This window comes from Peromyscus californicus, unplaced genomic scaffold (assembly GCF_007827085.1).
Source record: "Peromyscus californicus insignis strain IS unplaced genomic scaffold, ASM782708v3 Scaffold_17__1_contigs__length_78620276, whole genome shotgun sequence".
In the NCBI taxonomy this organism is placed as follows: domain Eukaryota; kingdom Metazoa; phylum Chordata; class Mammalia; order Rodentia; family Cricetidae; genus Peromyscus; species Peromyscus californicus.
Window position 1 is genome coordinate 71,480,654 of NW_026294469.1, and position 27,840 is coordinate 71,508,493.

General features: G+C 48.2%; 1 long non-coding RNA gene across 1 annotated transcript; it reads left to right on the forward strand.

The window, feature by feature from the left end:
* Positions 1–6: 6 nt before the first annotated feature.
* Positions 7–12,719, forward strand: LOC128113030 (uncharacterized). Its single transcript, XR_008219312.1, has 2 exons — positions 7–256; positions 9,711–12,719. It is a non-coding gene; the product is annotated as an uncharacterized LOC128113030 (long non-coding RNA).
* The last annotated feature ends 15,121 nt before the right edge of the window (positions 12,720–27,840 follow it).

Below are 27,840 nucleotides of genomic sequence, written 5' to 3' on the forward strand. Positions count from 1 at the left end.
AGCCTGTCAGCCCAGCCAAGGCTGGCAGCTGTCACCAGGGCCCAGCGGCGGCTCCTCACATCGGTATGTCAGACAGACTAACGATGTCTTCCTCTCTCCCTCCCCTTCCCTCTTTTCTCTTCATCTCCATGCTATGCCGCGTCACTAACAGGGACACCGCGGACACAGGCCCGCCAGGGAGACTTTGTCTGTGTGGAGTGCGGCAAGAGTTTCCACCAGCCCAGCCAACTCAGGGCCCACCTTCGGGCACACACAGGTATCACAGCCCTGTGCCGTGTGACTGGCCAGTGCCGAGTGTATGCATGCTTGTGTACGGGGGTGGGGGCGGTTCTAGTTACGTTCTGGTGTCATGACAAATGCCATAACCAAAATCAACTTGGAGAGGAAAGGGTTTATTTGGAGTATACTTCCAGGTCATGATCTATCACTGAGGGAAGTCAGGGCAGGAGCTCAAGGCAGGAATCATGAAGGGCTGCTCCTTGCTGGCATGCTTTCTGGCTCACTAACTCACAGACTCATGCTTAGCTAGTTTTCTTAGACAACCTCAGACCAACTGTCCACGGATGGTGCTGCCCACAGTAGACTGGGTCCTCCTGTATCAGTTATCGATCAAGATTCATTAGCTTTGTTGTACAACCCCAGGCCAACTGTCCATGGATGGTGCTGCCCACGATAGACTGGGTCCTCCTGTATCAGTTATCGATCAAGATACATTAGCTTTGTTGTACAACCCCAGGCCAGCTGTCCACGGATGGTGCTGCCCACGGTAGACTGGGTCCTCCTGTATCAGTGATAAAGATCCTCCCTGACAGACATGCCCACAGGTCTGTCTGCCCCAGGCATTTCCTCAATGAGATTCTTGCTTCCAGGTGACTTGGTTGAGGTTGACTTCCCAGCACAGACCCTTTTCTGCTAGTCACTCACTGTCATGGTGGGCGTGTTTGGGTTTCAGGTTTCCAGAGCTGTCACTGTGCCATCCACCTCTCAGTTGACCTTATTCGCCTGTTCTGTACGTGGCGTGGTGTTATTTATTTAGCATCCGTGTGCCATGTAGCTTAGTTTGAGAAAGATCCATTTGCATATGTTCCCTTTAACTAGAGTAGACCTTCAGAAATGAGATGCTAATGAGTCACAGTGTCACCATCAGTGGCAGCCAGGCCATTAGTCTTCCAGCCCCAAACCTGATGACTTCCATCCTGATGGGCAGAGCTGGTCTGTGGAGATGTGCAAGGCCCCCTTGGCTCATCAGTGGTGACCCGAAGCACTTCCAGCCCCTTGTACAAATCTGACCTGAGACCTGCTTGGGCTACCTGTGTGTCACAACCGAGCAGGAGCCTTAGGGAGATGGGTACACTGTCTAGCAGTGTGACATGCACATACCCAGAAGCCAGCCTGATGCTCAGTGACACAGGCCGAGTGGTCAGCAGAGCAGAAAACAGGACCCTTTACCCACACACTGGTAATTCATGTTGCTCGGGATTGCTTTCCACAGTGTGGAGTCTGACTTAGGAAGGGTAGCGGCCCCGGGCATCCGTTACTGAGGTTTCTCACTGTAAGTGTTCCTTACTGTAAGCATTATGGGGAGTTGGTGTTTTCCAGCTGCAGGCTGGGTGCTGGTGTCTCTCTGTGAAAGTGCTTCACCCTTAGCGGCCACTTTGATTTGCACTCACGCATCTCACCAGCCCCTGCTAACAGACCCTTTTCCCCACAGTGGTGTTTGAGTGTGATGGTCCACGAGGTTCTGAAGTGCACACAGCCTCCACAGATGCCCCCAAACAAGTATGTCCTATGATGCATGTCTGAGTGTCAGTGTGCCTGCAAAGACTTGGGACATAGGGCACCTGTGTGTAATGTGCGCTGTGGAATAATTCCCTGTCATTGGAGCCCACCCAGCCAGGACTGTCTGGGGGTGAACAGAGAGCAGGAGGCCACATAGCTGCCAGCTTCTGCCCATGATAGCTGGTGCTAAGGAGGAGGGAGTTGGCAGTGGTCAGTGGTGAAGAAAACATCAGAAGTTCTTAGTCTGGGTCTGAGTCAGCCTGCAGATAAATCACATCTTGTCTCCTTTAAGAGCACTACTTTCGAATTCCTCTGTAAGAGATCCCTGTCAAAGATGTTGGTCTGGTGTTTCCCAGCTGTAGAAACACCGGGTAAAACAAGGCTCTTGTGCATTGGCACACCTGTGTGCCTGCCCTCTAACACCTCTCCTGTGGGAGTGTGACTGTCTCACACATGCCATTTGATGTGCAGGGGATGTGGCAAAGCTCTGTGCCATGCTTGGTTCATAGTATGGGTCTGAGGGGTGTAAGTGCTCTGGGTTGCTTTTCTGTTATCCTGGGCTGACAGCGTGTGGCATCAGTCACCTTCTGCTCCCCGCCCTCTGCCCCCCTCCCCCACTGTCTTCGTCTCTTCATATCACTGGGGTTATCCACTGTTCGAGGAAACTTCGTAGCTGCAGAGACTCTCCTCTTTGCCTAAGCCCTGTCTGGCTGGTTGGATTCAGGTCTGTGTGCCTGGCCCTAAAGTGTCCCATGCCCTGTGATGACAGGATCAAGGCCTCCACTGTGGTCCCACAATAGTGAGATCTCAAGGAACTTGTGCAGGTTGTTTTAGCTCATTTCAGTAAAACCTATGGTTTAAAAGTATACAGCAGTTCCTTTGTGGTGATGAGACAATTTTTAAAAACATAAATATAACCTCTCCTGAATACTGAATAGAAAGATTTCCCGGCACAGGGCCTGTTCCTGAATCAGCTGTAAGAGAACCAAAGGCTGCTTGCTACCGAAGAGCCCTTGTGTGGAATGCCTGGGATGCAGTGATAGGAAGGACGTGTTGTGCCCAGAGGCTTAACATTTGGGCATCACAGCTAGAATGAGTCCCAGGCTCTCCTGCTCACAGGCCACCTCCAAGGCCACCAAAGACCCTCTGTGGCTCAGTGTGTCTGATGGAGAGGGATGCATGAGGTAGATCTGCCAATAGCCCCCGAGTCTCCTAGTACTGGTGATCCTGCGTACTGTGAGTCATTCTTGCCCAGCTTGTTCCCATGCTTTTGTCACACGGAAACAGGAAGTAGAAGGTGGAAGTCACTAAGACTTTGGGCTGGCTTATTCTTGGGTTACTTTTACTTACATTAGGTGTTTATGGTAATTATTGCCGTCTGTGGCTCTGACAGAGAAAGACGCTGATGTGTCTTCTCTGTTGCTAAACTTAATGCTGTCCTGTTAGACTCACTGTCCTCTGTCACGCTCATGACCATCCAGTACTGACATCTTGTTAGCGTGGATCCAGCCCTGAGGTGCACATTTGCTTTGCCATGAAGCCTCAGCGGGTCAACTCTCATTTGTCTGGAAGGGCAGTTGTAGCTCAGGCCTTAGTGTTTAGCCCCAGCTTGACTCACCCTTCTTTACAGTAGCTAGTTGGTTTAGTTCCATATTTAAGGTCATGTGCTCCATCGGCCCTTTTGCCCTCCCTTACCTTGAAAAGTATCTTTTGTTGATTCATCATAGAATGTTCTGGATCTTTATGGAAATTCCATTTTTTTGTTAATATATTTTGGAACTATAAGAATCTAAAAGAAGTGTGTTGTCAGAAAACAGCATCTATGATAGGTTGGGGCATCAGCTGGGTTCTTCCTTCTTCCCCACCCTTGTAGTTTGGTCATGATTACAATGGTGAATTTAGGAGACGTTAACTTAGAACTAGTTTACATCATCATTAATGCCAGGAACGTATCTTGTTATGCCTATCAAGGCGCTTTCCTAACATTAACCAGTTAATATTCACGTTGGGTTATTTTCCTTTTGGCTGTAGAGGCTCTGGGCTCTGGATTTTTTTTAGCTCATAAAACACTGTTTATTCATGCTAAAATCATTCCAGGTGATAGTCAAAAGCTGATGGAGTTTTATATATGTACGTAAAAGATGCTAAATTAGCCAGTTGAGGCAGATTTGAAAATTAAGTTTTATAATCCTTTCACTTATTGACAGAACGTCTGGGCAGCTCCCCTGTGCCAGGCCCTGCGTGGCTTGGGGAAGATGGAATCTCTGGTCAAGGCTGGTGGGTGGTTTGGATGAGGAATGGGAATGGTGGGAGCTCCCGCTGGGCCAGAGGACTTGAGCTCGGCATGGGGACAGACTCCAGGAGGAAGAGCACGAGGAAGAGTGTGGAAATCAGCTGTCTGGAGAGGGCTTCGTGACATGGGAGGCAGAACTGTGGGTGTGTGTCTGGAGAGTTGGCAGCATCTGGTCACCACAGGAGATTGCCATCCAGAAGAAAACAGAGCTCGAAGCAGAGGGGTGACGTCCAGAGTTCAGCTCGGAGGCTGGACTTGTGGACAACCAGGGCGATGATCCCCGTGAGAGATTGTGTAGCCTGGTCAGCATGGGCATGGAGGAGAGCGGGGTCTGAGAGACGTTTGAGAGGAAGGATGTAGGTAGTAGACGAGGAAAGACGGGGATGTGAGTTGGACTGGGTTCTGTCCTATCCCTAGGCCTGGGTAGGGGAGCAGGGTGAACCCATTTCCAGAGTAAATTCAGGTTGTTTAAGAAGCCTTTTTATCAGTACTGGTAAAAATGCCTAGCAAGCAGGCAACTTGGAGAAAAAAAGATCTTGGCAGCAATCTTTATGTTTAATAGGTATCAGCGTTCAGTTTACTCAGGGTGAGCTAACTCGACTCTTTGAGACGTGAGTGATGTAGTTGTTAGGTACAGTTTGGAGAAGAAGGCGCTAACCTCGATGGGAGATGCATTTCCTATCCTGTGTAGTGGTGACACAGTGGTCCCCAGGAGTTGCCCCACACCCGGCGTGGAGCACACACCCTGTGAGGGAGCCACTGTTGCCTGATACTCTAGTGAACAGCTGTCTTGAGTAGAAAACCCTGACGCAGTGTGAGTGTGTGCAGAGACCTAGAGCACGTTGCTTGTGTCTCTCTGGTGTGGACAGGCCCATTCCCACAGGGGACGGTCAGTAGTAGCTTATGCTAGGGAACAGCCCTGGGGCTTCTGATCTTCACTCACCCAGCCTTTGCAAGGTGTGTTGATGGGCTTGTGTGTGTTCGGATTTTGCTGTGCTTGAGAGACTAGTCGCTCCTTCTTTATAAAAGGAGGGGTCCGGGAGAAGCACTGGTTTGAGCAGTGTTGTCAACTCGGAGTTTCCCAGCAGTTCTTGTTGCCAGTTGGTGCATTGAGGTTTTTGCATTGACAGCCACAGAACAACTGTCAGGGCTAATACTGCCAACTTCCAGGATCCGGAATCATCCGGGAGACCAACCTTTGGGTCGGGGGGGGGGGGGGGTTGGGGAGGGGTGGGGGGAGTATTTAGATGAGGCTGGCTGTGGGGGGAGACAGCACTGTGGTTAGCGCTGTTCCGTGGCCTGGGATCCTGAACTGAATAGAAAAGGGTAAAGCAGGCTGAGCGCAGGCATTTCTTGTGGCCAGCTCTTCCCTCCCTTTCCCTCTCCCCTCCTCTCTCTTCCTGATGGGGGATGCGATGTAACAGCTGCCTGAAACTCCTACCACAGGACTTCCCTGAGATGAGAGACCTGAGCTGAAAGTTCCCTTCCCTCACTAAGTCACTTCTGGGATTTTGACATCGCCACTGAAAAAGGAACTAATGCACACTTATTTTGCATATCAACACTTCAATTTCCTGAATCAAATTTAGAAAATCAAAATATGCTGCACTTTCTGGTGACATGACTGAACCAGTGTGGGACCTAGCAAATCTCTGAAGTGATTGGCTTAACACTGTCATCTCTCAGGCCCTTTCCATACATGAACTCAGAGGAGCGAGAGAGCTAATTTGCTGCTGTGTCTGAGGGTAATCTTTTCCTGTACATGTCCTGTGATGTACATGTCCCAGATCACAGGTGTATAGTCACAAGAGCCCAGGACCTGCAGAAAACCAGGTCCCCAACCTCTCCTTTGTGATGTCCACACGTCTCTATCAGGAAGTAAGAGGCTTGGAAGTTCCACGTTAGTTTGTGGCGTGAGTTTGCAGACGGTAGCTCTGGCCACGTGACGTGTTGTCTGAACTGCTTGTTACCTCCCAGTTATTTAAAAACCAAAATAAAAACACAAACTTAGGAAGCAAACATGAAGGGTCTTGGCCTTGAGTTGAGGAGCCATTTCTTTCTCCTGGTGGGAGGGCAGGCCCTCACAGGACTCGGGTCCATCCTGGTTGAACATTCTCCATCACAAGCGTGGGCAGGATACCAAACCAAGTTTCCAAGGAGAGTTTTTATTTAAGGATGGTGTATCATGTCCATGTTTAGGTCCTGGTAATCCTCAGCATTTGTCATTAGGAAAAAAAAAAAACACTTTTTGAAAATTACATGCTGAAGTATGGGTGTTACTAATCCATGGTAAAAACTGTCTTAATATTTCAGAGAAACCGGTTTTTTTAATCATTATTTTATTGTTCAACAATTAGAAAGTAAACTAGTAGCTGGTGAGATGGCTTAGTGGGCAAGTGGCTTGCTGCCTGAGGACCTGAGTCCTCATGAGGACCTGAGCCATGTAGGAAGCATGGAAGGAGCTGTCTCCTGCACACTGTCCTCTGACCTCCACACATGCACGATAGTGTGCATGCCCACAGGTGGGACTACATAAATGTAGTACAATACTTTAAAAAGAAGTTAGAAGAACTTTTGAAACCAACCCAACCCCCCCCCCCCCCCCCCCCCCCCGTCCCACCCCCCAGTTTATAGAGCTTTGCTGTAATGTGAAATAGAGTGTTTTGATTTGTTTGGATTTATTGTCAGAATTTAAAGACTATGATTAATAGTTTATTCTTTGTTATTCTAAATGTTAGTTTAAAATAGTTAAGCTGGAGAAATAATTCCATTAATCAAACTAACAAGAAAAGTTAAAAAAAAAAGGCAACCCACCCTGCATCATTTTCATCCTGTGCAGTTGAGCAGTGGAGATGGTGTGTTGGGGGGCGGTGTCTGTGAATCTGCATCCTGTGCAGTTGAGCAGTAGAGATGGTGTGTTGGGGGGCGGTGTCTGTGAACCTGCATCCTGTGCAGTTGAGCAGTGGAGATGGTGTGTTGGGGGGCGGTGTCTGTGAATCTGCATCCTGTGTAGTTGAGCAGTAGAGACGGTGTGTTGGGGGTCTGTGAATCTGCATCTTTGGCCCATTCTCACCAGTGCACTTGTAGATTTTTGGCATCACAGATCTGATAGCTAATGCAAGCTGAAGCTTTTATGCATAAAATCAAACAAGCATCTTCCGAACATCATCTGTTTTCTCCAAGTATAATACTCCACCACATGTAAGTGTAACCGCAGACTTAACCAAAATCACTTCACCTTGTCACTGCTGACTGACTGCTGGCTGGGCAAAGGCCAGGGTCCCCGAGGTCCGGTACACAGTTGTGGGTTAGCACCGACGAGCCTTGTTCTGTGGCTTTTCTTGTGTGCCCCTTGTGGCATTTTGACTTGTGTGCATGTTGAAGACAGACCCCCATTGCTGTACAGTTTGGTCCCTTGTCTTATAAAGAAGGGGAAAATTGATCTCACCTGGTTCCAGAGTCAGTGTCTAGGCCTAGAACACTGAAACAATGATAGCTAGTATTCATTTCGGCTCAACCTCATCTCACAGTTCACAGCTGTGAGAAACAAAATCCAGTGTCCCCAAAGCCAGCTCCTATGTCCTGGCTGCGGCCTCCCTGGAAGAGGAAGCAATATGTGCATTTTCAGATTACTACTGTAGATCTCTTTTCCCTGTTTAACTCATTATTTCTTTAGATCCCTGCAAGGGATACTGTATTAATGGTCCCATCATTGATGGTCCTGATGAATCAGTGATCTAAAACGACTCTTCAGAAGTGAGGCATGTGAACTCATCTCTTCCAGTATAAAGGGGAAATGCCAGTCCTGTAACGATTTCTGGATTCATCATAGCAAGTGCCTTATTCTAGATTTTCAGGCTTTGCACAGCTGGGATAAATGCTTGGAAAGCTTTCTGAGCTGTGCAGTGTTCCACCCTTTATTGGGGGAGGGTTATCCCTGTTCTCTCTGCCCTGTCCCAGGGGCAGTTTATGGGGTCTGTCCAAAGATAGAAGCCACAGGTAGGTGTGTACCAGGGCTGTAGGGCAGCAGTCCATGCAGACTTCAGATTTGCACAACACCACAGCCTTGTTCATGACACCTCGGCCTTGCACAGCTTCCCCTGTCCTGGAACCTCTGGCAGTGTGTTTGGTATAGACAGGTGTTTATGAGTGACATTCAAGGCCAAACACCCAGAATCACAGCTCCTTTTCTTGTGGGAGTCAGAGCCCCCTGTTGCTTGGTGAACTTGCCCAGAACTAGTTCCCAGTGAGCCCTGCTGCAGCTTGATGTCCACAGAGATGGCTGCCGTGCAGCCATGTCAGCCATCTCTCCTGGTCCACAGCAGGAAGTTTACCATCTCCCTAAGAGGGGGTTGTCACATCTCTAATCGATGTTACTTCCAGGGCTTTAGACCGGCCACTGGCTACAGCTCTGCACTTGCCTTGTCTCGCAGACATTCTCTAATATCTTTCTGGTTTCTACTGTGTGTTGACCAGTAGACATTGTGTGCGAGACCAGCTTTTAGTATTTTTCTGAAAATCTTAGCTAAAGATTTGAAACATTAAATTCATGATGGCAATAAGCTCATTTCCTATGTGTTTCTAGGGTTCCCATAAACTTAGCTAGAGACTAGAGTTTCCCATGAGCTCTGTGGTTTGTGGATGCATGTTGATTTCAAGTGGTTGGTTGGTGTCTTTGTTAGGGTTTCTATTGCTGTGAAGAGACACTGTGACTACAGCAACTCTTATAAAGGAAAACATTTAATTGGGGCTGACTTACAATTTCAGAGGTTTAGTTCATTATCTTCATGGCCGTGCACAGACGGACGTGGTGCTAGAGAAGGAGCTGAGAGTTCTACATCTTGGTCCACAGGCAGCAGAAGCAACTGTGAGCCACACTTGGCATAGCTTGAGCATAGATGTCCTCACAGCCCACCCCCACAGTGACACACTTCCTCCAATAAGGCCACACCTCCCAACAGTGCCACTCCCTGTGGCCAGGCATGCAAACCCATGAGTCTGTGTGGGTCATACCTATTCAAACCACCACAGAAAGATTTATCTTGGCACGTTATCTTGTCCTCCACTGGAACATGACATTGTTCGAACACCAGTGCTCCCACTTACTGGGGGGTACTGTACAGACTCATGTCTGTGCTCCCAGCTGTCTCTGTTCATCGGACTCACAGCATAGCTCTTCTGCTTCTCCACTGAGGGAAGCACTGTCTTCAGATGTGGAAACCAGGGGCTTTCCTTTTTTGCTTGTGTGGCTCCACGTTCACCCGTAAGCACTGCCGTTCACCTGGGAATCGTCTCCGTACCGTAGACTTGTGCTTTTCAAACCCCGTTCCTCCTGCCTTGCTGATTTGTAGCCCCCTGCTCGGAGCCAAGCCCACCACTGCTGCTTGCTGCCTGAAGCTGGTGATGCTTTCCAACACTGATTTCCTAGAGCTGCCCCCACGGAAGGCAGCAAGGTGACAGCAAAGTGTCCCTGCTGGTGTAAAGTGGGCTGCCCCTAAAACCAGAGGTCTCTGTCGCCTCTGCTACTTTGCTGTGAAGGGCACCTGTGTTTCTGGGTCTTGCTAAGAAAACTGATACCGTAAATGCTCTTGTGACTGGAAGACAACTGAGCTTGCCTGCTGTTTTCTTTCCTTTGCAGGGGAGAGACCATACTACCCCAGGGACTGTGCCAGCGGGGCCTCTCCGAAAGGGGACCTAGAGACACGCCTCCAGCGCTCAGCCCGTGATGGTGTCGACAGTGGCCTCACGGGCGATTGGAAGGCTCCCAGCGGTGACCATGGCCACCTTGGGGAAGAAGAGCCAGGGTCTCCTGACCAGATACCTTAGACCCGGGAGCCGCTGCGCTAGAGCAGACCAAGGGAGATGCCTCCCTTGGTAACATTTAGGGACAGCGAAGATGCTATGCCTAGAATCCCGTGTAGCTCTTTCACACACATGTATGTGCTCATCCACCATGGCCTGTGTTTCCTCATGATAAGCAGTGGTATTGGCAGGCACAGTGGGAGCTCAAGGCATCTGTATTACTCAAGACAAGCGTGAGACACTGGAAAAAAGATACTGGTGTGTTTTGGATGGAGTGGAGACCTAAGCACTGTGGGAGGTGTCCAGTGCTTAGAGGTGATGCTGTCAGGACGTGGGGAGTGGAGGCCGCTGAGGGCCCGCTCTCCCGCCTCTCCCTGCCTCAGTGGGTATTTAGTAGCAGGTAAGATGGAGGGTGTATTCAGGAGCTGTAAGGCTTGGTGGTGCTCAGGCTCGGTAGGGCGGGGCGATGGCGGATCCTCACAGTTCCGAGGTCTGGCCATGACCCGCTCTGAGCCATTCATGTCACCCTCATGCTCTGGGTTTTCACCGTTGGGGCTGCGTCTGGCACAGGAAACACGGCAGAGATGGGAACACATAGAAATCTGCTTTGGAAAAGAGAGTTAGTTGAACACTAAGAAGAGCAGGCGTCTTTGTTTATTCTCAGGACCTTTTTGTAACAGGGCTACACTCTGCAAACTGCTCACAAAAGAAGACTACACGTCTTAACAGATTAAGCCACTGAATCCTCCCGATTTGGGCCTGTTTTAGTGATGGCAGAAGAATCCTTGAGCAGTTTGGGGGCCCTAGATCATTAGGGTGCTACTGCTCTGGAACCTTCTGTTCCCCTCCTCCCCATCCCAGCCTCTCCCCTGCAGCACCCCGGCAAATAGATGTCTTTCCCTCTTGGGTCTGGTGACCACCATTGGCCTAGTGGCTTTGTTCCTAGGTTGGTGGGAGGGCACCAGGCCTGAGGGTGAGGACGGCTTTATATACCTCTTCCTTAGTCACGCGAGTTCACGTTTCTGCGGTGGGGTGAAGGCCCTGGCAGAGGCTCTGAGCCCACGCAGCAGCGTGTGCGCTCGGAACTGTATTCCGCAGGTAGCAGCGTTTCCCTTCCCCATTGCTGTGACACTGTGTGTGATGGCGATACTTCTGCAAGTTCCAGATGTTTGCACATAGGATTTTATGCATTATCAGAAGTTACTGCTGCCTTGAATGAAAACGTTCTGTGAAATTTTTTGCAAAAGCTTTACTAGTTTTTTTTTATTGTGAAATTTTGTAAAGGCAGGAAATGGATTAAGACGAGCATGCTAAATATATTTTTCAAAAAAAGAAGCAATAATTTTACATGTACAGAAATTATCCTAACCTTTAATATACTGGTGAGAGCGACAGTTTACTTAACACAGTAATGGATCAGTGCAGTTTTTGTAGGAAATGGGCTTCTGATACAAAGACTTGTTTAAACACACATGTATACATGAACCCTGGCGTGTGGTTTCTCTGTTCTAATGATGTTGGATTATTATTATATTATTATTATTATTGTTATTGTTATTGTTAGCTAATGTTTGATTCTGGATTCTACTTGTTGCTGTTTTAATTACTTGACCGTTCAGGTGGCTATGACACTTGCAGACAATGCAATGTTAACTGGCTAGCAGATACATATATACATATCTATGTGTATATATAATTATTTTTTTTACTTATTTTTTTTCCTGATACGCCTACACCAGGTATGTATGAGAACGGCTTGCTATGTCCGAGTGCTTGGGAATATTGATCATTCTGAGACATTACCTTGAGCAGGTCGCAGAGACACATTCCTCTCTCCACCTGAGGCAGCAGAGTACTGTTCTGTTGATTCGTGTTCGATCGTTTTGATAGTTCGCCCCACCGTTTCTGCATTCTCTGGCTTTCTGTTTTCTTGGCTGAAAGTAAAGGTGAGAGCTAGGAATGTGCAGGGGCCTGTGGTTTGGGCCCCATCTCCATCTGTGTTTTAGTTATTAAAAAATTCTGTACACAAAGGGACACAAAGGTGTCGTCTGCGTTTTTACTGTGTCCGAAACTGCACTTGGCATTGAAGCTGGAAGGGTCTGTCTTCCAGTGGGGCCTCCTTCCCAGCTGGTCTAGGGAAAGAGGGGTGCATGGGGTCCCTGTAGCTGAGGGTCTGTCTGAAGAGCAGCCAGGAGAACAGCCAATCCCAGGATGACCTGCTCCTCAAAGCACAGAGATACAGTTTTCATGTAGCCACAAGGCCATGAGCAGCGCCCCCCCCCCCCCCCCCCCCAGCTCACACTCCCCCTGGGACCAGCTGGGTGCTGGCCTGGGTGTATGGCCTCTTTGTCCCACTGACCATCAGTATTGGACCGGTTTGTTAATTCATTTATGTCAGCTCAACCCTAGTATTTAATATGATTTGTGTTTTCTTATTTATTTAGCCAGTCTGTTTTGATTTGCTCCCTCTGCGATAATTTCCACATTTCTGACTGTTACAGACTTCCTACTACCTCTATGAATCTGCTGTTTCCTTGTTTCCTAACGGGACTTTTACAGTGTTGCGTCTAATGTGACTTAGACAATAAAGGGTTTGGTTGTCTACACTGCAGCCGCTCTGTGTGTCTCCCCTGCCTTCTGCCCCGCGCTCTTCCTGGTTCCTGCCTCCCTCCCTCCCTGCCTCGCTCAGTCTACCTTTCACCTCTCTCTTGCCTTTTTCTTACCTCCTCTCTTACACATCTTCCTCATTTCAAAGGCAAATAACACATTTCTCAAACCCTTTCTTAATTCAGAGAATGAAGATTTAAATTTACAAATAATAAACAAATCGTGGGTTCTAACTGTCTCCCCTGGGGAGTTGCCCAGTGTACCTGTCCACACTTCTGCTGGCTCTCGGAAGTCTCTTCCATCTTAGGTGGAGACAGTTCAGCCTCCCCTGCACAGTAGAGTGTCCAGGTCAAGTGGACTTCGCCTTTTTTGGTTCTGAAAAGTAGTAGGTATTTTAAGAAGTTTCCCCCAATATTTACTTATTTATTTTTTAAGTCCAGAAAGACACTGGTTTCTGAAACTTAGGTGCTCAGGCGGCACAAGGTCACTTCATACAAATGAGAGTGCCAGTGTTCTGTAGGCTGCAGGGAGGGTTCTTCAGATTGGCTGCTGGGAGGCGCTGAGGCAGGGGTCACAGGCCTTTCAGGGGCCCTGTTGAGCACAGCAGGTGGCCGGTTCTACCTTGGCCTCTCCAGGGCTGGTAGCTGTGATCTTTTCGCCTCCTTGGAGCCAGGAGGATGGCTACTCTGGGCAGATGAGGGTGTCTTCCAAGTCGCACAGTTGGTACAGTTCTCTAGGAAGAAGCACCCCTGCCCTTGTGAGGAGCTCTTGACCAGCCTCTGTAAGACAAGACCCCTCCCTGCCACCACCACCTGCAGAACGTGATTGGTTTTTAATGCTTACAAATCCAGCAACTTCTGATAGTAACTTTTATTTGCTGAGGAAAAAAACAACACAAAGAAAAAGGCCCTGCAGACAAGGCCTCCCCCACCACGGGTGATGCTGCAAACCGCAGAGCCTCCGGGACATGCCTGCATGAAGTGACCACCAAGCAAAGGTTCCTTCTTCACCAATTTCACTAATTATTCTGAGGTGGGACGATGCAGAAGACCATAGAGTTTGTATTTCTTTTTAAAAATACAATTTATAATGCTATATTTTGTACTCTTTATATTAGAATCTGTAACTAGATTGATGTATTTAACTATTTCTGAGAAAAAATTCAATGTTACAGCTGTGTGATAAAAGATATTTAGATAAAACATATTCACTCTATTGGAATTTGAAATAAATAAAAACATCTTGGAGTTGTAAGGTATTTGCCCCTCCTTTAGAAGGTGGCTTCCATCATTTGACAGCCTGTCTTGACCTATGGTGATTTTTTTTTATTGGCTGGACGTAAGCCCAAATGTTACTATTCTTTATTTGTACAGTTTTACAACAAGCCACGGGATGATTCACCTAAAAAGATGCCAAATGGACAGCCCCCCCAGTCTTTTGTGAATTCCAGGATACGCCTTTTTCGCTTTGTTTTTAGTGAAAAGCCTTTTTGTCTTTTTTTTTTTTTTTTTTTTTTTTTTGCTACATACCTCTTCTACTGCATGAACACTATGTTTTAATATTTGCAGCAAAATTAGATAATCCCTTGGTGCAGTGGGAGTCACAGTAGAGTGTGGGGACGGGATCTGGGTGCTGCAGCCATGGCTGGTCTCTGGGCCTAGGGCCTTTGACCCTCCCACTAGGTAATAAACATGGGATCTGGCCATCAGCTGCCTAACTAGAAAGTATGTCTTAAAAGTAAAAGATGTACCTGTATGTCCACGTGCCCCCGAAAAGGGATGAGCAAGTACGTGGGCGTGGCTTTTGACGGCATGAAAGTGGCCGTGGCTGCTCTCAGTCCCTCCAACCACAGAGCCATGGGCAGCCTCACGCTCACCCACTCCAGCTGTGCTCTAAGGTGAATTGCCATTTTTGAGGGGTTTCCTAGGGCCTCAGGGTTGAGCAGAGGGAATACAGCCAGCTCTGATTCAGGTGAGAGGTGTGGCTGTTCTGGACCTCCCTGCCATTGGATGGCTGGTTCCTAAAAGGATGAGATGAGGAGAGAGAAGATGGGAATACCAAGTTGTCAAAAGGGCAGCTGAGGCTGAGCTGAACAACTGCAACAGCCCGTGAGATGCCAGAGCCAAGCTCAGCCCAGGCCCCCATGTTTGACTAGCTCACAGACTTGATGATGCTCCAGTGTTCACATCCCAGATACACATTTCCCCTTATTCTTCAGGGAAACACGTTTTCAGGAACGTAGCCCGGCGTTCTCTATCATCGCCTCTGTGTAACAGTACGGACATGCATGCTGCCTGGAGCACTTCCTTGGCTGTTTGGGGTTACGGGAGAAGACCAGCCAATGATCACCATGTCCCTGATCTGAAAGCAAGCGCTGAACATGCTCGTGTCACACACTCACACTCACAACTGATAACGCTCAAATGATGAAACTGGTGGTCCCAGTCAACCCAAGGTGCTAATTTGTGTTCAGTCTTTTTTTTTTCTTTTAAGGTAAATACTACGAGGGACCAGCAGATTGAAATACGAATTGTGGCTTTTGCTTGTGGCTTGTGGCCAGTATGTGCATACTCTGAACTGATAAAAGGCCTAGGATGACTTCCAGGGAGTCCTCTAGGGATGTAGAAGCACGTGATCACACAGTCCATTAGATTTCCCCTGTTGGAAGAGGAAGACATAATGAGCAGGTCTTCTTTCTGGGACCCTATAGGAAAATACTTTAGTTTGGGTCATTTTTAAGCAGTGGATTCATCGCGCTCAGTTCCGGGTGGTGGGAAATCCAGGAGCAAGGCACCAGAGACTTGGCATCTAGCTGGACCCAGCTCTCCCTCACTGCTGCACTTTGTGGCATCATCCCTGGGTAGAAGGGAGAAACTTGCCACCTCTTTCATAAGAGGGTTCTTGCTCTGGAGACTGGGCTCCCAGAGGCTCCACCACTTCAGGTCACCACAGTGGGGGTACATTTCAGTGTGTCTGTCCTAGAAGTGTGTAAACCCTCAGACAACAGCAGTGGTTCTTTCCTCCCATGGAAGATGTGTGGGATCCCACGTTAAGTCCATGGCTTGGCAAAAGTGGAACATCAGAGTGAACTGGTGACAACTTCTAAAGGGCAGGGGCATCTGACCACATGGCAGTAGGGCAATGCATAGATCCCAAAGACTCATAAGCCACCCTCCACCTTTTCTGAACTCTTCCAGGGAAAGGGTGGGGCTTAGGGAGCCAGAGGAGAGGGCTATGTCCACAAAGCTGACCCAAATGGATGCTTCAAAGGTTTGGAGCTTAGCCTTGAGGTGAGGATGTCTTCTCAGCTGAGTGCAGCCCAGGCGCGGTATCAAGAGTCACCCGGAGGGTAGCCATGGGACAGTGAATGGCTTGCCTCTGGAGGAGCCAGTTCCCTGAGCTGCTTCTGGTTTGTTTTCGAGGAATGCTGTAGAATCTTGCGCAGAGAGCCAGGGAAGCATTGTGTCTCACCCTATCAAGAGTTCTGGCTCCACTAAAATTGTGGGGTGTCTGTAGAAATGGGTGTTAGAAGTTTGCCAAACTCATTGGCTGCCATGAGCCAATTGTGTAGGATGCTGACACAGGAAAAAGCCTGTACCCTGGGCTCACAGTGGAGCAAGAACGACAATACCTAGAGTGATGGGGTCCAGTCCAGGGGGCTGTTCTGTGTATAAGGATGTGTGTGGAAGGGATAGGGGTCATTTGGAGGTCAGGGGTCCAAAGTTACATGCCCACCTATACCTAGGACCAGGTCACTTCACATCCTGGGGGCAGTCATGAAATTCAGAGCTCTATTGATAAGATGGACGATTAAGACAGAAAACAACACTAACACTGCTGAGAGACGCTCAAGGAAGTCTTTGGGCCGGGGCAGTGTATCAAGAACATTATTTTAATTGTCAGATCTGCCAGAGGGAAGGTAACAAGAATCCTTGTCAGTTACTCTTTGATGGCAGCCAGAATGAAGCTTCAGGAAGAAAAGGTGTCCAACAGCTGCCATGATCCTGAGAGAAGAGGGTTGGCTCAGCGCAAAGGTGGTCTGTGTTTCTGAGTCTCTGGTCAACGTCAAGGACATAGGCAATAGATTTGAGAAACATGACTCGGAAGCTGTCTCAGGCTAGGTAAAGGGTCAAGAGAGGACCAGGCTGGGGGAGACCTGTGGAAGGAAGATCCTGGGTCTGAGGCACAGGGATGGGGAGTGGTCATCTTCACCCAGATCTTCTGACTTGTCCTGAAAGAGTGATGATGATCGGAGATGGACATGCTGTCATTTCCAGGCTACTCTTTCCTGGGAATGTGACTTTATCGTCTCAGTACCCTCCACGATCAGCGTCACTGACGCCATCTTACAGTGTGGAAAGCTGAAGTAGAGGACCGTAAGAACCAGCTAGTACTTTCCGAAATCAAGACCCTGGGGTGTTGACTCAGATCTTTTGTGGTTTGCATATCCCTAGCCTGTGTGCCATGGGATGCCACACCCATGGGGCAAGAACATCTCTCATGGATCTGGAAATCACGCAGTGAAGTAGGAAGTGTGGGATGTTGCCAGTCCATTAGGGAGACCTGGTGCTTTGGCTCTCTAAGCCTTTCCTTCAGAGGCTGGCTTTGTATCTCTCAGCAACAGAAAGTGGAGGTGAACTCAGATTCTGAAGATAGGGTATGAGTTTCAGGGCTATCATATTGCCTGCAGAACCCAGCATCCATTAGCTTCTTCCTCTCTTCAACTGGTTGGGTCATCCCTTGCTCACGTTGGTGCATTTAAGCCACCCCCTTGTCACAGAGTTGGTGATGATGGTGCCTTCTTCCACAGCACACACTCTTTCCAATTCTCCACACTTCAAATTCAGCTTCCGGGAGTGTCTGGGATTGAACCCACCACCATTTTCCCTATCTCTTGTTGAGGTTGTCAGGGACCATGTAGTTAGTAAATGTAATGACTACTCAGTTCTAGCCTTTTCGGTGGGAACTTATATACACTCAGATCCTCCTGATTATTCAGGTTCTGGCCTCTCTCCTTCCCTTCAAATGACCCTAGCTGTTGTGACCTTTCAATTGGAATGCCCTTTTTCTTCTGGTGAAACAGTTCTTAGCCCAGGCTGGCTTTAAACTCCGTATGTAGCTTAGGCTGACCTCAAACTCCCTAGGTAGTCAAGGATGACCTTGAATTTCCTTTATTTCTGCCTACATGTCCCCAGTGCTGGAATTACAGACTTTTGTCACCATGTCTGGCTTATTCTGACCTAGGGCTCAAGCATGCCAGGCAAGTATTCTGTCAGCTTAGTCTCATTCCCAGCCCTCAAGTGTAAACACTTATTCCAGTGACTTGGTCCTGTGGTGAAGGATGTTATGAGCGCAATTTTTCAAACTTTAGTATGATACACAAAATGTGAGACATTTAGTTGAGTTTATATATATTTTTTCAAGTCTCATTCAGTTGTCACCAAGTAGATTTTTATATTGCCCATCCTTCACCTTTTATAAACCTGCATTTATACAGCAGAAAACACATATTTTATTTTTATGTGACACTCAAGAAATTAGGCCATTGTCCCATGTTCAATGCTCTTATTTTTTTATTTTATTTTTGAACAGGGTCTCATGTTGCCCAGGGTGACCTCAAATTGCCTTCAGCCAAAGATGACTTTAAACGTGTGTCCCCACAGCTCAGCTGCTGGGATTACAGGAGTGTAGCCACTCTGCTTGGTTTCTGTCCTGTTGTTCTGGGGATCAAACCCAGGGCTTCACTCATGCTAGGCAGGTACTCTACCAGCTGGGGGTCTCTTTGTTTTTGTTTGGCCAGATATAACTAGAATTTGTTTCCCACCCACAGGGGTGTAGACCTCAGTTAGACTATGATCAAGCTGACTGTGGTTGAAACAGAATTGTTTGCCCATTCAAAACCTGCTAAAGGGCTGATGGGTTGGTTTTGGAAGAACCATCTTTTATAAAAAGCCATCTGAGCAACCTGGGGTGCTCAGATCCACTTTTTGGTGGCTAGGCCTTTTGTAGGCAGTTGGGGGCAGGGTTTTTGTCTGTTATTTTCTGGCTATGCAAGGCCAGGCTGTTCTAGAAATCATGATCTCCCTGCCTCCATCTCCAGAGTGCTAGGAACATAGGTTTTCTCAAGAATGGGCTTGACAGCTGGTGATCCAGGACCATTAAAGGGCTCTTGTATGTACCTTGAATGTGAGGCAGAGGTGTGGAGGTAGCAATCCGGTTTAGTCCGGCCTGGCTCTACAATCCCATCACCACACAGGCATGGCACCTGGAGTGTGGATACACCAAGAGCAAGGACTCACGGCTGCCGCCTCCTGCCGATTTCCAGATGAGAGAGCTGCCTTCCCCCATAACCATCGCTGTAGTCAGAAGTCCAGCAGGCACTTGGGGGTCGTGGACGCTCCCAGGCATTCATCTGATGTCCTGGGTGGCTTTATGGTTTAGTGCATACCTGTGGGCCAGGGTTGCTTTGTGCCAGGAAGGCCTTGGGCCTCGCATACCTCATCAAGCTAAGCTTTCAATGTCTATTCCCCAGGATAACTGAACCCTCTTAGCTCCCTAGAAGTGTGTTAGCCAAGTCACAGACTGAAGTACCGAATATGGCACCTTTGATAGAGGACTTCCACCCTTCGGGGTAAGGTGACCCCCATCAGTATGATTACTCGAGGAAAATCCCAATCCATGTGCTTGTTATTAACACAGCTTCTTATGGGGGTGGGGATGGGGGTGGAGGACTTTAAGTTAACTCAAAATCAGAGCTCAAAGGTAGGAGGTAAGTGAACCTTTGAGGAGTGAGTGGTCCCCAAGTTGTCTTCAGGACACACCCAGGTGTCATGTCAGCTTCATTTTATTTCCTTACCATTGCACATGGAATATTCTACTTATCTTTGGAGTTTCACATGCTGGGCATCTTTTTATTTTCTCCACCAGTACCCCTCAACTTTACATTCAGCACTCTTGTCAATTTCTTTTAACTTGTCCCCCATTCTCTACCAAGTTGGCCCAGGAAATATGAACTATGAAGATCCCATGTCCCCCAGTGAAAGCTTGCGCACACATCTGGCCCCTGGGCCCGCAGAGGATCTGCCTGGATTGTCCCATCTGACCAGATGGGCGATCTCTCTCATAGGTCATCCCACTAGATCGATGCACAGCTCTCATTCCTAACAGGGTTTCCCCCCTCCGTGTTGATGATTATCTCCCCAACATGTATGATATGGCTGGCTGCACAGTGGAATACCTGTTCTAGGAAACAAAGATTGGCGTCTACAGGACTACAGTGGGTGTCCCTCTGGACCTGGATGCCCAGCTCCTCTGCAGCTCCCAGACTGCCTTGGGAAAGCGTGCTGTCATGGAGTTTCCTTCTTTCACCACTAGATGGCGGGTGGAGGTCACACATGAAGACGAATGCCAACGTCAGATGTATCCACTTAGTTGTTTTTGTTTTTGTTTGTTCCAAACGCACTGAGCACCTACAGCATCCCCATGCTGAGGGGCCGCCTGAATGAAGATGACACAGTAAGTCTGTGGTGATGTGGGAAGCCTGCAATGAAGGAAGCAGGTATCACTTCCTTCCAAACTCCTAGTGATCTGGTCGGAAGAACCAGGTGCCGGGGAGAGGGTGATGGTGCAAGTCCTGCTTCTGGGACTCTTCTGTCTGGGGTCACATAAACCACCCCCTGCAGATATCTCAGCAGGAAACCAGGGTGGGAAGCAGAGAGGCTGTGGGCTCCCAGAGAAGGAGGATGTCAAGGACCACAGGCCTGTGTGGCAGCATGCTTCCTCACTCTGGAGGACCAGTGTGAGATGGTCCAGGCAAAGGGAGGACAATGAGTTGAAGGGGACCTCTCATTTCGAGCATGTCAGAGGGCAGTGGGGACCACAGGCAGTTGTGTGACACTTTAGGGGCACAGAGCAGTGGAAGAAATATATGTTTATGTTTGTCAGAGTTCGCTTATCTTGGGCTAGGATGTGGTTCCATGGGAGAGGTTTGCCTAGGAAATATGAAATATGAAGATCTCCAGGCCCTAGGTTCCATTCCTAACAGTGCTACAAAACAAAAAACCAAAAACCCACGTACAAGAAAAACAAGCAAGAAACCAGAAAAGTTCCACTTGTGTGCTGTTGGTAGAATGGGTTTTTATTTGGGAAATGAAAACTCTTGTCCACCAGCTCGGGAGCCAGGGCTGCTGAAGTGGGTGGAGCCCCGAAGTGGGTGGAGCCCCCCACTGCCTGGGGAGTGCAGGGGGATGTGTGTTCATCACGGTATGGGGTCTCAAGTTGTCAGATGGTTAAGGGATGAGTGCCCGCTCCACATCTGTGTCTACACCAGGTGAAGGTGGGCAGAGGCTGGGGATGGCAGCTGGGTGATGGGCACATTAGGTGCCCCTCTCACCGTGAACCTGCAGGAGAGAAGTAAACCTCATGGAAATGAGAGAGGGGAAGGAGGGTTGGAGCCCAAGAGGTCACGGGCAACAAACCTGAGCCCCGCCATTCCATTTATGCCCAGGATGAGAGGCACATGATCTCTTACACTTTCTGTGACTGAATGTTGATGAGCTCAATCTTTTTTTTTTTTTTAAAGATTTTTATTATTTATTTATGTATGAGTGCTTTATCTGCATGTACAACTTTATGCCAGAAGAGGGCATCAGATTCCACTAGAGATGGTTGTAAACCACCATGTGCTTGCTGGGAGTTGAACTTAGGACCTCTTGGTAGAGCAGGCAGTGCTCTTAACCACTGAGCCATCTCTCCAGCCCCCAATGTTGAGCTCAATCTTGTGCAGGTCTTGTGTGGATAATCACATCTACCGAGGGTTCGAGAGTGCAATGGCCTGGTAAACATCTGGAAGAAAGTGTTCTATGACATTTCCCTTCCTCCAGCTCTTACAGTCTTTCTATTCTCTCTTCTTCAATGTTCCCTGAGTGTGATGGTGTGTGTGTGTGTGTGTGTGTGTGTGTGTGTGTGTGTGTGTGTGAGAGAGAGAGAGAGAGAGAGAGAGAGAGAGAGAGAGAGAGGTCCCATTGAGGGCTCAGTTCAGCAGTCAGTTATTCTCGGCCCTTTGAGAACTTAATATAACCGTCACCGCCACCACCATCCTCCCCATCCCTACAACAGCCATTGTCCGCTCATTACCATAACGCCAGTGTCATCACCACCGCCACCGTCATTCTTACCACCATCCTCTCCCCTCACCATCATCAATGCCGCCGTCTTCCTGACTGTCACCACCACCACCATCACCACTGGCTAGGGTTTATGTCAACTTGACGTAAGTGACAGTCATCAGAGAGGGGCGAGAGAAGGCCTCCGTAAGACGAGGCTGCAGGCAAGTCTGTACAGCGTCTCCTTCATCGGTGATTGATGGGGGAGGGCCCAGCCCGTGGTGGGTGGCGCCATCCCTGAGCTGGTGGTCCTGGTTCTATAAGAAAGCAGGCTGAGCAAGCCATGGGGAGCAAGCCAGTAAGCAGCGCCTCTCCATGGCCTCTGCTCCTGTTCCTGCTTCCAGGTTCCTGCCTTGAGTTTCTTCCTTGGCTTCCCTGAATTGACTGTGATAGGGTATGTAAGCAAAACAAGCCCTTTCCTCCCCCAAGTTGCCTTGGCCAAACGCTTTCACAGAGTCTAGGCCAGATTGGTGTGGGAAGGCAGAGTCTCCCTGAGTGGTGGATGGAATTCTTACGGTGGAAGGTCACGCCGTACCCTGCAGAACCAGGCATCAGCAAGTGTCACCACTTTGCTGGGGAGCCCAAAGACATCATCCCTTTGCCAGATACCAGCTGGGGTTGCAATGAACCAAAATAAGGAGTCCTTTTCTGGAATGTTCGCTTGGAGAATTAGAATTTAAATCTGCACTATTAATAGACAGGATCTAGCAGCCACTGTAAATCAGTTACATAATTTTAAATGGTTTCTTGGAAGAAAGTTGTCTCTGGGGATTTCCAGTCTGTTTCTCTCATAATATCACTACTTTGGAAAATGAGGAAGCTTCTGTTATAATGTAAGATTGGGGTGGAGAAGAATGAGTGCCTTCCTTTCGGGAACTGTGATAAGCTCACGGCATCACTGAAGTATTTTCTTAGAATTGCCAGGCAAATAAATGCTCTCATGCGGTATCTAGAATTAGTAAGACTGTTTATGGCTTCAGCTGCATACTACACTGTATCACTTTGAGTTGGTTTGTTGGACGACCTTTCTTGAAGGAAGGACCACACTGTATATACCCCAAACCTGACTCTAAGACTGGCACTCAGCTGGGGGCTGGGAGCACTGACGAGGTGTGGGGGGAAGGGCGGGAAGGCAAGAAATTGAAGGTATGTCTTCAACATGTGCAGTGTTGGTTCAGGTGTGCCCTGCCCACTCACCTTCACCTGAAGACAAAAAACCTGTAGATAAGAGTGGTATCACTAGCGGTCTTTGAGAAATTGGGGAAACTGAGGAAGGACACGTCACAGACAAGCATAGCTGTAGTTTAAAAAAAAAAAAACTCTGTGCGTTGGTGGATTTACATAAGGTCTGCCCAGAGACCTCACTGAGGAGGCAAGTGAGCTCTCAGGAGAGACGGAAGATCCCCAAGAATGAGGCCAGTGACCCCCGACTTTTTGTCTCCAGCCTAAGGCTCATCCATCATTGTGTTCTGGAAATGGCCATTGAATAAATAAAAAGTATTGCCAGTCTAAGTGCATTTTCTCCTTTGGAAGTTTTGAAAAATTAGTGAAAGACACAGCCCGACAGAAGACAGATGCATCTGGGTGGTAGCAAGTGTCTGATGGGCTGTGCACGGGGAAGAGGAGGGCCAGGAGCCGGAGTTAGCGGGAGCCAGTTCCCTACACACTTACATGCTTGCTCAGAAGATATTTAACAAGCATTAACAAGGGTGTAACAACATAGTCACATTTCTAAAATAGGGTGTGGGGACAGAGAGAAGGGGGCAGGCAGGTCAGCCAAAACCAAACAGGTATGAAAACGCCACGGGGAAAGCTGCTACTGCCATGCTAAAAATAAAAAAGGGAGTCCCAATTTAGTTACAGTGGCAAGGTCTCAGAGAATTCTCGCCTGAATAACACTGAAACTGAAGCCCGAGGTAGCTGGGTGGGGGTGGGTGGGTAGGAGTGGCGGGGGGTGGGGTGGGGTGGTGGATGACAGAATCTTGGCTCTTGGGTGACACTATTTATGGAGAGATGGGAACAAATGTCTACTCACACCAGATAGGGAACTGATGATAGACCAAAGTATGAACGCCATGAAAATCCAACTCGGTCTGAGTTTTCCTGAGGAAACTGACAGGAGCAGACTTGGCTTAGAGGCAGCTGCACTATATCACCAGAAGCCCACCCCAGCATGGGTGAGGGAGGGCTCACTAAAGCTGGAGATCCAACCACACTGTGCAACCTGCAGACAGCTGGACACATCGGGGAGTGTCCTGTCCACACAGCTCAGCTGGTCTGAGCCTCTCCCCAGGCACTCTGGCTGGTCTCTGCTTCTTCCAGGCACCTCAGTGGGTCCTTGCTCCCGAGGTCCATAGGAGGGGTCTGGTGAATCTGGTCATTTTCAGCGACTTCCAGAAGCCACTCTGAGTTGTGTGCATCCTAAGCTTAAGGAGCCTCCCTTCAGCATGGAATGTCTCCCCTCCCCTTAGAACATCCTGTTTATTCCCTTGTATCAGAAAGCAAGTGGAAAGACCCTGGAATAAGCTGGACAGACCAGCAACTCGGCTGAAAGGGGCATAAGGCTGGCACTCAGGTTTCTCTGCGGAATGGCCACAGCAGGGAGGATCGGACACAGAGGACAGCCTAATTTGTGTGAAGCTGTCACGTGTCCTGAGTTCCTCAGGAGTGGGGAAGATGCCAAAGACACACAACGATGGAGAGACAAAACAACTGGGAGTGGAAGCTTAGAGGAGGCGCCATGTCACACGGCCACCAAGCAGGCAGGCTCAGACTCCACTCTCCTCTCTCCCCACACCAATGAGCTGTCAATCATGTTGATTCAGCTCTCAGAGAAGCCCACCACTGCTGTGTTTGCCCATATCCTGCTTCACTTGGCCTCCAGGAACTGAAGTTCACATAGGTGCTTTTTCTGTGGGCATCTTCTTACACCTCTACATCTACGACAACGTAGAGGAGTATCTTTCCCAATGATGTCCAGGACCACTGCTGCTGGTGGGGTCTAGGCCAGGTACTTCTGAGTTCTTGCCTTCTTAGTCAAGAATGAGCCCACACAGTAAACGAGAAAAGAAACTGCATTCAATCAAAGCCACAGGACAGACCAGATACACTGCAAGAGAACAGCAGGCCATGTGACTGATACCAAAAGGCTCCGAGTGTTACTTGGGGCATTTTAAGGGGTTCAAGAGATGGAAGAGCTTAGTTACTAGAAGCATAATTTGGGTGGTTTTTTAATGTTGACTGACAGAATAGGTTATATACCATTTTCTACTATGCTTGTCCCTTCCCATAATGCATCTGATTTTAATTATATGCAAACCCAATAATGCATAGGCATAGATAGCTTATAGGGGAATCTCTATGAAAGTTTATTCGGAGATGTGGTTTGCCTCATTGTGCGTGCACTAAAATAAGTATAAGGCTGGGTTGCCTCATACTTTCCAAACATGAATGTATTGGGAATAAGCTTGAGTATAAACTGTCCAAGTTTGGCGGCTATTAAGGGGAAAAGAAACTTACTCCGTTGTTCAAAGAGTGTGTAGATTTGTGTAGGTGTAGACTGCCTGGTGCATTGTGTAGCGAGGAGTGTGCATGCAGAGTGCACACAGCTAAGGGTCGTAGGCTGCCATGTGCATTATTAGAAGAGAAGTGTATGCATGGTCCAAGCCAAGTGGAGACATGGGTTACTAAGCTATTCCCTATTCCTGTCTCTCTTACCACCATTGCACTCATTAGTCAGCATTAGATCTCATACTTGCCGAATGAACTCAGAAAGCTTCTGGTGTCCTAGAGTGTGATAAGTCACACAGCATGCAAGCAAAGGTGTGTGTGTGTGTGTGTGTGTGTGTGTGTGTGTGTGTGTGTGTATGTGTGTGAGAGTGTGTGTGTGTGTGTGTGTGTGTGTGTGTGTGTGTGACACTGTCTCCATCCTGTGCACAAGAAAAGGGAAGGTTAATATTTACATGCATTACTTAGCATTAGTTTCTGCCCACCTCTCCCGTATGAAGGGGATTTCTGTGAAGAACGGTTGAAGCAAGGCCCTCTAAAGCTGTGGGTGATGTGTATGATCTGGAGACTGCTTGTGAGGCAGAAATGATCTTCCCTAGTTTCGTTTCCATTGCTGTCACAAAAGCCTCAGCAGGAAACTGTGGAAGGGAGAAAGTATTTATTTTAGCTCACAATTCCAGGTTACACAGTCCACTGCTGTGAAGAAGCAGGTGGAGAGCAGAGAGAAATGCTCCCTTGTTCCTATAGAGTTCATAGTCTGTCTAGGGAATGATGCTGCCCACAGTGGGCTGGGTCTTTCTCTATCAATTAACAATCAAGACAATTCCCCATAGACATGCCTACAATCCAACTTGATCAAGATAACTCCACGTTAAGACTCCCTGGGTCATTCTACCAACATATAATCTATAACAACCCGAAGTCCCAGGCATATCCCACCTTTGGACAGTGTGATAGGATGTTGTCATATACAGAGTTCTTTCATGAGAACTGTGGGCAATCAGGTTACAAAAATTGCAAAAACCAGTGTTTTAAGTAGATTTATCATTTTGTTTTGTGCCACATTCATAGATATCCTGGGGCTCATGCAGTCTGTGGGTTACAGGTAGATATGTCTGACCTGACAGCAGTCACTGTGACTTGTCCTACTTCCTTCCTATTGAAACCAGATATACTCTTCACGTATCAGAAATCACTTGATGTTCTTTTGAATGATTAAGAGCCATGTGTATTATAGGGAGTTCCCCAGCATTAGGTACTGTGAAAAGCCATTCTGAGTTTTCAGGGTTGTTGTGGGGTGCCTGCTGATACCCACTAGGGCTCTAAGATGTGAAAATGGTATGAGGAGGCTCCATCTTGTGTTGTGAAGGCCCCTTGCGGGAAGCCAATGCAGACAGTGAGCCATCCCTTGGGGAGTTAATTCTAGCCTGTTCTGTCTATAACAGGTTCTTTTCCAGGTTTGACTGGGCAGCAATAGTCAAACCATGCACATGATATTAGAAAGAGCGAGTGTTGTCAGTAGTCTGAGGTATGGACAGTAGTTACACCCAGCCTGCATCCATGGGGCCTGGTGTCCCTTTAGAAATAAGGTTAATGAAGTCCCCAAGGAGAGAATGACCACCAAATGCCCTTTGTATTGTGAGTGCTCAGCAACCCCAGTGATGGGTCTACTGGAGCACAGGCACTGTGTGGAGAATAGGGCTGGGTCTCTGTCTGATGCCCATAATCCAGGCCTTCTGATGGAGGAGACACTGTTCCTAAGTGATGGGGACATTGTTTGGTGTCACCCCATGAATAATGCCTGTTTCCATTGCCCAGTCTCACCCCAGAGACAGTCTAATTACAGGTCCTGTCTCATCCCTGTCCTTACTTTAAGTATATATTGTGGCATTGGGTCCAGCCTGGCTAATGAATGACTACCATTCGAGCAAGCTCGCTTCATTTCAGATTTAGCAACACCATTCTTTTAAATGAATTGGTGGGAGGGGAAATCAATGAGCATCATATTATGTGTCCTGCCTCTAGCTAATGATGAGCTATGAATGCTGAGCTTCTCCACGGCCATCCACAGGCCAAGCTGCTCAGGGTTTTAAGTTTTTTCTTTTGTTTAGAAACAGAGAAGGAGGCTGTGGCCAGGACTGGCTTTCTTTCTCAGAAATGAATGCAATTTTTGAGAGACAGAAGGAAGAAGACCTGCTCATGTCTCTGCTCTCCTTGCTTCCGGTCATGGGCCTTCCACCTGATGGCGTCCACATCTCTACTCCTGCTCTCTTTGCTCCTTCTCCTCCTCTCCTTCACTTTGTAGAAGGATCGAGTCTTTCTTCTAGTTCACTAATTTTTAAATTTCCAAATGATTTTCTTTTGCATGCTTGTATAGCACATGTGTGTGCACACATGTGCAGGGTCTCTCCCTGGAGCGTACGGTTCCAACTAAACTGATTGACCAGCAAGCCCCCAGGCCTCTCCTGTAGCCCATCTCCCCAGCAATGGGTGTGGACACATCACTGTGCTCAGCTTTCCACATGGGTGCTGGGTGTCTAAACTCAGGTCCTCAAGCACTTTACTCAATGATCCATCTCCCTAGCCCTCAGATGATTTCCCTTTGCTGTTAAGACTAAATATGATGATTTATTTAGTTGCTTTTCATTTATTATTTTATGTGTCTTATCTGTATGTATGTATATATAC